General features: G+C 37.1%; 1 protein-coding gene across 3 annotated transcripts in view; it reads right to left on the bottom strand.

Annotated features, from left to right (window-relative positions):
- Window positions 1-10,457, bottom strand: part of LOC127983679 (ras-specific guanine nucleotide-releasing factor RalGPS2-like) — a 110,488-nt gene extending 100,031 nt beyond the window's left edge. For all 3 annotated transcript variants that reach the window (XM_052585892.1, XM_052585894.1, XM_052585893.1), the window contains exon 1: window positions 10,260-10,457. The gene's annotated coding sequence lies outside the window, so the exon portion shown is untranslated. The remainder of the gene's footprint in view (window positions 1-10,259) is intronic.
- Between the last annotated feature and the right edge of the window lie 2,263 nt (window positions 10,458-12,720).

Raw genomic sequence — 12,720 nt, 5'->3', positions numbered from 1 at the left:
CTCAACAGCTGGACATATAGTGATTAAAAAACGTTCTGCTCTGGACCCCAAAAATGTTGATCGACTTGTTTCCTGTCCAATAATTTTGTAATGGCCCTAGCCTTTAATTATGCCTGCCTAATGCCGCCTAGCCTAAGTGTCGGTTACGTTCAATAAAAAAATTAAAAAATTTAAAAATTTAAAAATTTAAAAAATAAAACACACACATGGCCTGTTCTCAAGTCCATTTGAAGTTTTATTTTTTTGAACAGTTGTTTGAAATGGATTGAATCATTATTTAAAATAATCTTGGAGATTTTTTAATTGCCTAAATCAATGCAGTCGGGTTGAAGCCTGCAGAGATGTTTTTCTTTTGTTATGGCAGCCTCTGCATATATATTTTTTCGAGAATGTTGCACTCCTGTTGCTGTTTGTTATTCTGCACGAAACTTCATGCCGATAAATAAGAAATATTGCTGACTTGTGCGTTTCCAGCGCTCTCTTTACGTTCGTCCGTTATTTGACGTTGAAAAAGGAAACTTTTTTTTTTTTGACATGGAAAATCGATTTTACAATCGATTCAATGAACACTTATGTCTTAAAAATTGAAAATGTTTTTTCACAAAAGTGACAGCCCTACTACTCACTGACAGAAAGGCCCTTCAGGAGTTACTGCGTTCAATCACTCTGACGAATCTTTCACTGAATGTATCAGTGGAATCAGCATATGACTCACTTAACAAAACTGTTATAATCTTAAAATAAAGCAAATTCAAAATTATTATTATTATTATTATTATTTCAAAAACCATTCAAAAGTTTGGGGTCATTACGAAAAAAAAAGATTAATTAATACTTTACTACAGAAAAAACATTTGAAAAACAAATAAATAACAAATAAATAACAAAAAAAACAAAAACAAATAAATGTTGGGCCTTCTACTCTTCAAAAAATCATGAGAAAATACAAAAATAAATGATATTTTAAAATACAGTAAAGAAAATAAAACCGTTATTATAAATAGGGCTGCTGAACAGTATAAACAAAAGCAAATCATAGTATTTTTAGGCTGAACGTGATATAAAATACATAGCTTAGTATTTATTGGCCATTTTCTATTTGAAAAAAAAAAGTTTTTTGTAAAAAATTATGTAGGAAAGGTAATAGATTAATTTATGACAAGAGTGCTCCTCAAAAACCTACATTATTTATAACAGGAGTTCTGACCTTCAAAAATGTGCGTGACAGTTAAGGGGTTAATTTACATATTTATCTATTTATTTATTTATTTAGTTATCTATGTACAACAACACTACTACTTAAATTGTAATAATATATTCCACAAAATTCATGTTTTTACAGTATTTTTAAACAATTAAATGCAGCCTTAGTGGTCATATAGAGACTTCAATCAAAACAAATCTTCCTACCCTCAAATTTTCCAACAATTGTTTTTTTTTAATGTCAAGAAAAGGTCAAGTACATATCATTGTGGGATACAGTATTCCTCTAAGTTTGCTCTGTTATTGACATTATATACTTATTTACACAGAAGCGGAGTGTGAGAGCAGTACTGTAGTTCACTACTGCAAACTTCTCCCATGATTCCTTTGAAACAGCCACAAAAACACTCATGAAGAGACTTCTATAATCTGCACTGTTAGCCTCACTGTAACTACAGGTCTCTGAACACTCCTCTAAATTACACAGATGCAGTGATGCACAGCGCATAAAAGCCAATTCTAGTGACAGATGAAAATGGAAACGGCAACCGTTCGTGGACAACGTAGTAATTCCTGCAGTAATGCAAACCGGTCAATTCTTAAATTACAGGGAGTCTGGGAGGCAACAGGCTAATGAAACAGCTGCCATAATATCTAACTAGAGATACCGTGCTCATTAGACTAATTAAAGAGTCTCCCCGCTTAACCTCAGAGCCTATAAGACCGACAGCAGAAACATAAATAGTCACAGAGACAGACACACGTGCACACAAAATCCACAGCCTGCCAAATGGCCCCGTAGCTTAAAATATACACATCCTTTCTGGATCTCCCCATAACACACACCATTATGTGCCGTCCGAACAGGCCCGGCGCCACGAGGGGGCAAAAGGGGGCAATGCCCCCTCAGATCTGACTTGTGCCCCCTCTGTTTCATTTTTGTATTCATGGTTAAAAATAAATGGTAAACCTTTTGAGTTAAATAATAATTTAACCTTATCCCCATGGGATTTAGAATGTTCAGTGTTGTGACTCGTGACATTACTGCCAGATTCAAATATCTTTCGCGTTGGTTGGCGCTGAGCCAGATACGGACGAGCTCAACGCTGTCATATATCACAACTATGCAGTGTTTTCAACCTCTTCATGTTTATTTTAGATTTCAGACATTTAAATACACATAAGCACTGGTAAAATAACAGCCTACATTTGGAGTTTGTAAAATACACACTGATGTCTGTGGAAGCAAGTGCTAGTGTCGCGTTGGTCGGCGCTGAGCAAGAGACGGACGAGCTCAGCGTTGTCATATCACAACTATGCAGTGTTTCCAACCTCATAATGTTTATTTTAGATTTCATTCATTTAAATAGGCTACACGTAAGCACTGGTAAAACAATAGGCTACATTTGGAGTCTGTGAAAGCAGCAAAAACAATCTATTCAAATGTAATTTGCCGACGTGTGTTTTTAAAATCAGATAAACACAGTGTAAGTAGGCTATCTATAAAGTTTACTCTATTGTTATAAAGATTTTTAAACGACCAAACACACTCACTTACACATATTTGAGAATCAGCATATAGGATAGGTGATATGGTAAGTAAGTTTGTGAATATTTCGAATAAAAAAGGAAAAACGAAATGAAGGATAGCCTACATCTGTTAGACAGTGTTATTATTGTGAATGCGGTGTTTCACGTGACAAATATGACGCGTTGCCATGGAAACATTAAGGGGGAACGTTCTAAAATAACTGTAGCCTTGAAAAATCTTACTCTCGTGAGTCAGTTAGAATATTTTAAACTTTAGTGTGAAAGGGTTAATTATTCATAATAAATGACGCTGGCTTATCTTTTGTAGGCTGTGTGATTTCCTGATGTGGGTATTAAAGGTGCTGTAGGGAACTTTTGTAAAAAAAATTTTTTTTTACATATTTATTAAACCTGTTATTATGTCCTGACAGTAGAATATGAGACAGATAATCTGTGAAAAAAATCAAGCTCATCTGGCTCATCCCATCGCTCCCGGTAAAAAACAACCAATCAGAGCTGCGGTCCGTAACTTTGTTTGTGTTCAAAATGTAGAAAAATGTATATAATAAGCGAGTACACCATGAATCCATTTTCCAAACCGTGTTTTTGGCTTGTCCTGAATCACTAGGGTGCACCTATAATAAGTGTTTATATTCAGACTATTTTAGATTGCTTCGGGGGTACCGCGGCGGAGTAACCCAGTACCTTTGTGATTCTTCATAGCCATAAACAGAGAGAAGTAGTTCCGGCTACGATGTTCTTCCGCAAAACACAAGCAGTTCTGTTTATTAACCGCTAGAGCGTCAAAAGTTCCCGACCGCAGCTTTAAGTCACATGGAAAATACAGTTGTTTAAATTTAAAGCAAGGGGCGTGGTTTTATCCAACCCCGCGCCATTCGGTGTCTGTCGAGCAAATATCTGAACGTGTGATATTATCAGCAATTCAGTTTCAGCTAAAATGTGAATTATCATTAATATCATTAAAAATGGACATAAAGTATATGCAGCGTATTTCAGACCACAAAAAGGACACTGAAACTGTGATTGAGAGTACAGCTGATGAACATGACAGCCATCAAAGCATTTTGATGGTGTAATAAAGTTAAGCCCCCTTAACAATTTCACATGCCCCCTCAGTCATTTCATCCTGCAGCCGGGCCTGCGTCCGAACATGAGACACATGCAAAGAAAAGCGATTTATTTGCATTACTGAATCACCAATGGACATAATGTAAACATGAGGCCTCATTCAAGTGAGCGATTGCACACACACCCATCCTGCGAGGCTTGTGTTTCAGAAAACCCCTGTCATTTGAGCAGGGAAGCAAAGCAGAACAAGTCCTGCAATCCTCACACACACACACACACAAAGAGGAAAGGTAGGCCCTTGTGGAGCAGGGGGGTCTCGTTTCACAAATGTAATCTGTGAAAAATCGCACAAGGCCAGATGGGTCTTGCATCCTCACAAGAAACGTCAATGCACACTGTGTTCAATTAGGATCTGGACAAAAGAACATTTTTACAACTAGGTAAACCGGTTTCAAGATGTATGCTAAGTGTCATAGGAAATTAGGCCGATGTATGTCAATACAGATTTCTCTGCTGGCCTGGATGTAGTTAATATTTTTTTTTACACTGCAACAATTTCCACTGTCCACTTCTTTATTAATTAAATTTTTATCTGGCCAGTTAGACATCTCATTTAGAAGGCTGCACCCTCCGGAGGTCGAATCCTGTGGAGGTTGCATCCTCTGTAGGATGCGAATACGAAGTGTCCTTAACCTAAAATTAAACGAGATGGCCTTCATAGAACGGGGTGGAAACAGGAAGCATCACATTGCTATGCCAAAGCATTTAGAGCATCGTTGCTCTCTACTTGCACTCACACTGCTTAAATGAAGGAAAATGTAAATGTTTTTACTTGTTTTATTTTTGCTCAGTGTCTGAGGAGCTAAAGGTTACTTACAACATACATCTCTTAGGGAAAAAAAAATAGTAGAATATTAAAAACAAAGTTTATCCGTTTTTACCGGAGGCGATTTAAGGTAAATTGTTAACACCACATCTGCACCGGCGCTGGCATTTTTCAAATTAACTATGGTTGTTTACGGCGATGCAAAGAACTGTGGGTTATCTGTAGTAGGGAAGGATACACCTCATGCATCCTCCGAATTCCTTTAAAAGAAGGTGGCATTCGGAGTCTCCTACTTAGTTTTCTGAAATGAGAAAGGTTCGATGACGTATGCAGCCTTCGAATGTCACCTCCAGAGGGCGCAGCCATCTATATGAGACACAGCTGGTACGTTTCTTATGCTACAATCTCGCTGTCATTTTTTTGTTTGTTGTTATTCTTTAAAAATAAATACAATTATGAAACTACATTTATGGAAACCTATGAAAATCTATTGTCAGGAGTTAAAGCAAAAAAAAAAAGTAAAAAAAAAATCCTGAGCCTAAACTTTTTTCAGGGGCGGGGCGGGATGTGGTGGGGGGATGTGATGGGGCAGCACATGCAAAGCATGCGATGACTGCACCAACTTTAACATTTGAAAGGATACTATGGCAAAGTTATTGCTTTTCTATGTAAATATGCACTAGATGGACATCTTTGAACATTGTGCCTTTCAGCTTTTTCAACGTCAGGCTTCTCCATTCATCAGGGCTGCGACACTGCAGTTGGATAATGTTATGCACATCTATTGTTTATTAGAGCAAAGAAATTCTGATTGGCTAGTAATGTAAGTTTGGTTGAGAATGAAAGCTGCGCTCCTCTTTTTCCACTGGTAGGCAAACTCATGGACTCGAAAGTAGGGATGCACCGAATATTCGGACACCGAAAATTTTCGGCCGAAAATGGCCTTTCGGTTTTCGGCCGATAGACTTTTATCACCGAAACAACACGGCCGAAATGTTGTGATGACGCAAACAGAAACCGCAACCTGCACGTGCACCTGCATAGCGCAGACCACGAGCTCCCCCCGACATTCACACCAGTGGGTCTTAATAGAGAACATTCTCTCTCTTCTTATTCGTTTATTCGCAGCACTAAAGCGTCTCATAACAAAGAGATTAAGACGGACCACGAAGTGAAAACAAAGAAAAGTACAGTCTTATAGAGTCTGTTAGCACAAGTCTCACTGAGATATTTTCGGATCCTCTGCACTTCATCGCGAATGTGCTTGATCTGCGTTATAAAGACCATTACTTGGATGCGGAAATAAGGCAGCGCGCACGAGAAATGATCCAAGCGCCAAGCACTTTGTTTTTATGAGAGAACAGTTCATTTTAAAACCTTTCTGCAGGCCAGTAGGCCTGTACATTATTATTTAATATACACATGAGTGGGATACATTTTTAGTTTGAATTTTATTGTTGCAATGTGTTTAATACATATTTGAATAATTTGTAGTTATGTATTTTTATGTTATTTTTTTTAAATAAGTTATCTAATTGTAATTATCTTTGAAACTTTAATATTAATTTATGCAATTGCAATGTCTTAATTTTAGTAAAGTTAGTACACGGTCATAGCAATAAATGCAATGGTACTAATAATTGGCTTAATTTCTTTCGGTGTTTCGGTTTCGGTTTTCGGCCTATAGGTTTCCTCTTTTTCGTTTTCGGTTTCGGCCAAGAATTTTCATTTCGGTGCATCCCTACTCGAAAGTGATATCAATGTTTTTTGTTTTTTTTTTATGTAGGGATTTTTTTTTTTTTTTTTTTAGCCAAACGCTGCACACCAGAGATCTGGCATGGTGCCGAAGAACTTTAAACCCTGTATTATAACTAGCACACTTTTCCTAAAAGTAAATGAATTCAATTCAATATTGAACTGATTTCTTTATCACTTTTAACCTATTCTATCAGTGACTTCCAGGGTTAACTCATTAACAGTCAACTAGAAAACTTTACAATTATTTTTATTGTATTTCATGTTACATTTGATCAAAATTTATTAAAATAAAAAAATATAAACATTTTGGTGAACTTTTTTTAATAACACTAAAATCTGTCACATTTGGGAATGCCAAACTGAAGTTGAGATAAAATCAATTTAGGCTTTATTAACATAACGTTAATTTTAATAATGTGAATTTTAACTTTACATTATTTTATACCGACTGGTACCAAAAAAGCATTAAATAAACCAATAGATATAATAATAACAATGGCTGATAACCACCGTAATATAATGTGCATCCTTACAAAACTCTCTTCCACTGCAATGAATTCAGTACAGCCCTAAAAACACAGTTAAGTCAGAAAGTAAGTCAGAGATCAACAAAAAGAAAGAAAAAGTTATTCCACCTGTGCAGCCAAAGAAACAGCAGCACTGGAGCAGTATTTCAGCTCTAAGCAACACCAGGATCTGCCTTGAAAAGGACAAAGCTTTCTTATGTAGAGAGGAAGCGCTCAGACAGACAGTGTGGGAAAGCAAGAGAGTGATGAAGCGAGAGTGTTTATGGGGATTAAAGCAATGCCAGATGCTGGCTTCAACTATAAACAATGCTGACAGACAATACAATAACACTGCTAATACTCATCAGAGGCCCATGAAACCAAAAGCTATATTTAACAAAGGAAATTGAGCTTTTGCATAAAGTTGAGATCTGATTAACAGAGCAACTCAAAAACACTGATACTTCTCTTTTAGGCCATAAATACTCTACAGGTGAGCAAAGTCTTGGCCAACTCAAAGCAAACACATGGTCAAATTATACCTACCTTGCGTGCATTCTTTAGTGACAACAACCTCACTGCTCGAGGAAGGCAAAGATCACTCAGTTCACACTAAGTTAGTGTTAGCAACAACAATCTTAGCATCCGCACCAAAGCACATGTTCTGATCTTTGCTCTGATGATGTTTTCTGTCCCTTTAAACAGATAGTTCACCCAAAAATGAAAAGAACAATCTTCAGAACAAAAATTAAGATGTTTTTGATGAAATCCTAGAGCTTTCTGAACCTCCATAGACACCAAGGGTCCTACCACGAAAGGTAGCAAGAAAATCAACAAAATGTTCCATGTGGCATCAGTTATTTTATTGTAATTTTATGAAACGACGAGAATACTTTTTAGGTGCAAAAAACTCAAATGTGATTGGTTATAAAGGCACACTTGATCCAAGTCGACAGTTACACTTTCTCCATTAGCAAGTAATACATACTCTCTCGTCTCGTAAGACAATCTCTGGTATCACGACAGATGTGCATGCTTTCCTCTGAATGTAAACAACACTTGCGCTGTGCTTGTTAATGTACAATGGAAAACACGCGAATGTGCCCAGATGCTCTCGACTTATTGCTCCACTATAATGGAAAAAAAAACGGACAGTAAAAGAAGAATTTAACACTAATAAATGTGACAGCGCCCCTAGTGGCAACGCTGAGAATGCATCATAAAACTGCACTATGCAATTTGCAATTGTAGGGACGGTTTACAAAACACTGGTTTCAACTATAAACAGACAACTTTTTATATGTTTTTTGGCCGTTCATTTACAAAGTGATGGCATTTTGGGGGCCTTAAAAAGCGCAAACTTTACTGGCCTGGCAAACACAATACAGTGTTTTAGTCATTTTAGCAGATCCGTGAGATCTTTGTCATTTGTACATGAAACTTTTCAAAAACACAAAAGGAAAATGTTTTTTTTAGTACACTGTTTTCATGTAAACGTACCTGAAATGTGCCATTTTTGACAGTAACAGTGTTTTAACAGAGAAAACATCTGTAAATTTTGTATTAGACAATATGCATGAAGAATCACAACCATGAACAGAAGTTCATTTTGTACATACTTCAGAGAGAACAATTCGAGGTTCAAATTGCATCATGAACCAGCTTGTACTTACACATCTGAATATGAGCCATAGTTAGTCATAACCCAACATTTCATGAGCGTATCGTATCCTAATCCTAAGAAAACTTGACTGTCCAGTTATCAGAGTTGTGGCTAGTTTCCTCTTTTGATCATTACAGTATCAGGCTCTTAACATGACTGATTTAGGCTGATTTCATCACATAACTGTGCTCTATTCAGACAGAAGGATCCCGAAAGGCTGTCCCATTTCCAAATATGATCAATAAGTGCTGAGGAAGACATAATTAATGTATTTAAGCTTGAGTTTACTGCAGAAAGACTCTGAATGGATTCTATGCTATTGACCAGCAACTTTCATGATCAGTATAAACACATTCATTGTGGCTCAGAACATAGTGAACTGTCTGCTTGCATACTGAGCATCATAATTGATGATTTTGGAACACATTTATAATGAGTTGACAATAGAGATGACTCAATTCAATCTCCATTTTGATGTTTTCTGTTGATGCCTGAAGAACAAAACTTCATCAACCATTATTTGGAGTTTGCCTTCCATTTAAAAATTACAATAAACCTTGTTACTTTTCATATGAAAAAAAAAAATTTCAAATTCTGTCAATGTAATGTTTGTAAACCACTCAGTTTTTGAGTGTTAATTATTTCATCTAAAACAAACTGCAATTGCATTTAATAGTTTTGACACTTGTTAAATTTAGCCTTTAATATGAGAGTAATAAACCAACACACAGGTTCCCTGAACATTAGTTAAGCATTTGTTTTCTTTTAGAAAAAGTTTCAATACTGTACCAGATTAATATCCAAACGAATCCAATAAAGCAGGTGAATCGGAATAGAACACTACAAATAAAAATAAAAAAGTCAAGAAAGGTATAAATACAGCCTAAAATCTTCAATAAAAACTGATTCATCGTTTTCGGTTCGTTTTGAGATGTGCAAACAAAAGAACTGTTTTTTAAACACATATTCCATTAAAATTGTCCATGATGAGATTGTTAACAACCAAAACACAAATTGTACTACAGTTATCCTACTGTAAAATCGTAAGACATCAATATAGGTAACGTTACTCTTCCAAACGGTGCCAGAATTGTGTTTAATATCTTTTTTTGTGATGACAACAGTGGCCAGTGCCACTTCTACAGTAGTACATGTGGTAACTATTATATTTTGGCAGAAAATATGGTAAATTTCGAAAGAAATTAGGTTGTTCCTAAGTGACAAATCAACCTCCGTTTGCGCGAGTGTGTGTGTGTGTGTGACACACCCCGATTCAAACTGGGGTGGGGGGCACATGAAACCCCCTCCAGACAAACACTCGTTATCCTGCATTGATCCACATCAACCACGAGAATAAACTTAATCCTGCAGATTAATACACACACACGTACACGCCAGCCGCAAGCCTAGTTTATTATCATCAGAACCGAGGATTGTTCACACAAAAGTCGTCCAACCACACGCAGCCAGCGCATGACACACACACACACACACATAAATGAATTCCTCCCAAACAGTCGCATCTTTAGTCCGTTAACAGCATGTCGCCGGTCAGAGCTGCTCTAGTCGCTATTAATATCATCACATGCGTGTTTCTGTTGCTGCTGCTGTAGCCTGTTAGCTAACATCCCGCTCATAACAGCACACTGCGCATCACAAGCAACTAAACAGCGTAGAAACTCACCGCTTCACGATCCGTGCTCAACTCCAGCGCGGGCGGGGATGCTGCGACCGTTACTACGTGCAGCACGCGATCATCCAGCAAACTAATATAAACAACATAAAATAACAGTCGCGCGCCTCTGATGTTCCAGCAGGAGCGGCAAGTGTCCGTGAGTGAGCGTAGAGACTGTTTGTCCGTTGATCCGACAGGGGGCGGGGCTACGTCCTCTGTCTGATCCTGCTGCAATGTTATTGGAGGATAGCGAATGAGGGGCGGGGCTACTGGCTCAATCTGATCCTGCTGCTGAATAGCTGAGAAAGGGCTTGGTTTCAGTCTGCTGCTGCTGCTGCAGTGACAATGGAGGTGAAGAATGCCTGAGCATCTTCACCTCCATATTGCTCCTGGGAATCGTATTGTTGAATTTAATGCCATTCTGAGGAAGAAATCTTTGGTAAATTTTAAAGGAATTTTATTGTATCTTCTGCGGTCAGGAGTTTCAGTTTGTTGCCAAAAGTCTTTCGCAAGTTTGTTTCACTAAACTCGTTCTAAAGTCAAGTCATGCTGTATGTTTCTGATTCACTTATATGAATGAACTGGGAAGCAGACTACACTGATTGCACTATTCACGGGGAAAAAACAGTTCATAAGAGTAATTTGCTCGAGAATCAGACCATGCCGGTGTTAACACCAGTCGTGCATGAACCTGTTGATTCACTTAAAGGGATACTCTGCCCCAAAATTAAAATTTTGTCTTTAATCACTCACCCCCATGTCATTCCAAATCCAACCCGTAAAAGCTTTGTTCGTCTTTGGAACCCAATTTAAGATATTTGGGATGAATACCAGGAGGCTTGTGACTGTCCCATAGATTGCCAAGTAAAATACACTGTGAAGGTCCAGAAAATATGAAAAGCATCTTCAAAATACTAATCTGCCATTAGTAGTTCAACCGTAACGTTATGAAGTATATGACAACATTTTCATTTTGTGGCGTAATATCCCTTTAAGGAATAAACATTGTTCTTTTTTTCTTTTTTATGTTACCCTGGCAATACGTCTGTATCTGTTTGTATTCTTGTTGCATATTTTTTTTTATGGTTTTTTTTCTACTACTTTTACTGCCTTAAGGTTTTAATGTTTGTACAGTTTACTGAAGAAAAAAAAGTTGATTCACTTAAAAGTTAAAACAGCAAGTTCATAAGAATCAATCGTTTGGGAACTAGACTCGCTGTTTGTTTTTGATTCTCTGAAAAGAACCGATGCCCAAGAGTCATTCGTTCTGAATCAGAAATCAGACTACACTGGTGTGATTTTGATTCACTAAAAAAAAAAAAAAAAAAAACGTTTCCTAAGAGTCATTTGTTTGTGAATCAGATTACAGTGGTTGATGGTTTCCGATTAATTTGAAAGTACCGGCTCATAAGGGTTATTATTCGTTCGAGAATAAATTGTAAGGGTTATGAACAGTTAACAGAGCTGAGGGTCATGAAAACTATTTGGTTCCTGTATTTAAATGATACAAACCAAATCCCCAAAATAGCAGCAACTGACCTCAAATTCACACTAGGACAGAGGTCACCATCAGACCATCTGGCACTATAGACATGTGTTACATATGAAAACCATATCAAAATATCTATCTATCTATATTTATATGTTAGTCTTAAACAGAGTCAAAGAGAGGAAAAAATAAAAAACTTAAAAGTTTCAAGAATTCAAAGCCATTTTAAATACAGTTAGTCGTTTACGTTCAGCAAACCTAAGTGAATGAAGTGGACATTTTGAAATATCAAAATATAAAAGTCTGTCTCAATGAATAAATAAATGTTCACCACAATCTGTTGACCATAGTAAGAAGTTCGCCAGAAAGCCTCAAATGTATGTGCGGATTCAATTGAACTTGAGTATGCTTCCATCTAGTGGACATTTTTTACACAGCAATTGCAAAAATTTACAAGGATTGGATCTTAATTCAAACCACTAACAGATAATATGTATTTAATAAACTTTAATAATAAGTATTTGCTAACTCTCTCATTCTAAGTTATCTTTAACAGATTCAGTAGATGGCTTAATTTAAAACCATCACTCTCAGCTTTTATCATCTATACGACCCGGCTTGACCTTTGCCGGTGACATGGTAAACGCCGAGCTTATAGCAGCTCTCTCTATGGCCATTCATCTCGCAGTTGTGCTTGAGAACCTGTGCTGTGGACTCATAGTTCTTCATCACACCCTCCAGATAATCTGTCCACCTCTGCCAGCCTGTGACAACAAACACAAGACACACGGATGAAGGCGGTCACTCCGCTGTTCAGCACCGCGCGAGAGGGACAGCGCTCCACGACCTTCAGGATCCTTCTCCCGGTCACACTGATAACTGATATCTTTTTTTTTTTTTTTTTTTTTTTTTTTTTGAGAATGTATTTGTGTTGAAGCTTTTTGATCTCTCTGGAAAAAAAAAAGACATGTCAGAATATGT

Source organism: Carassius gibelio, chromosome B20 (assembly GCF_023724105.1).
Source record: "Carassius gibelio isolate Cgi1373 ecotype wild population from Czech Republic chromosome B20, carGib1.2-hapl.c, whole genome shotgun sequence".
In the NCBI taxonomy this organism is placed as follows: domain Eukaryota; kingdom Metazoa; phylum Chordata; class Actinopteri; order Cypriniformes; family Cyprinidae; genus Carassius; species Carassius gibelio.
The sequence above is the reverse complement of the archived record's forward strand: the minus strand, read 5'-3'. Positions and strand labels throughout refer to the sequence as shown.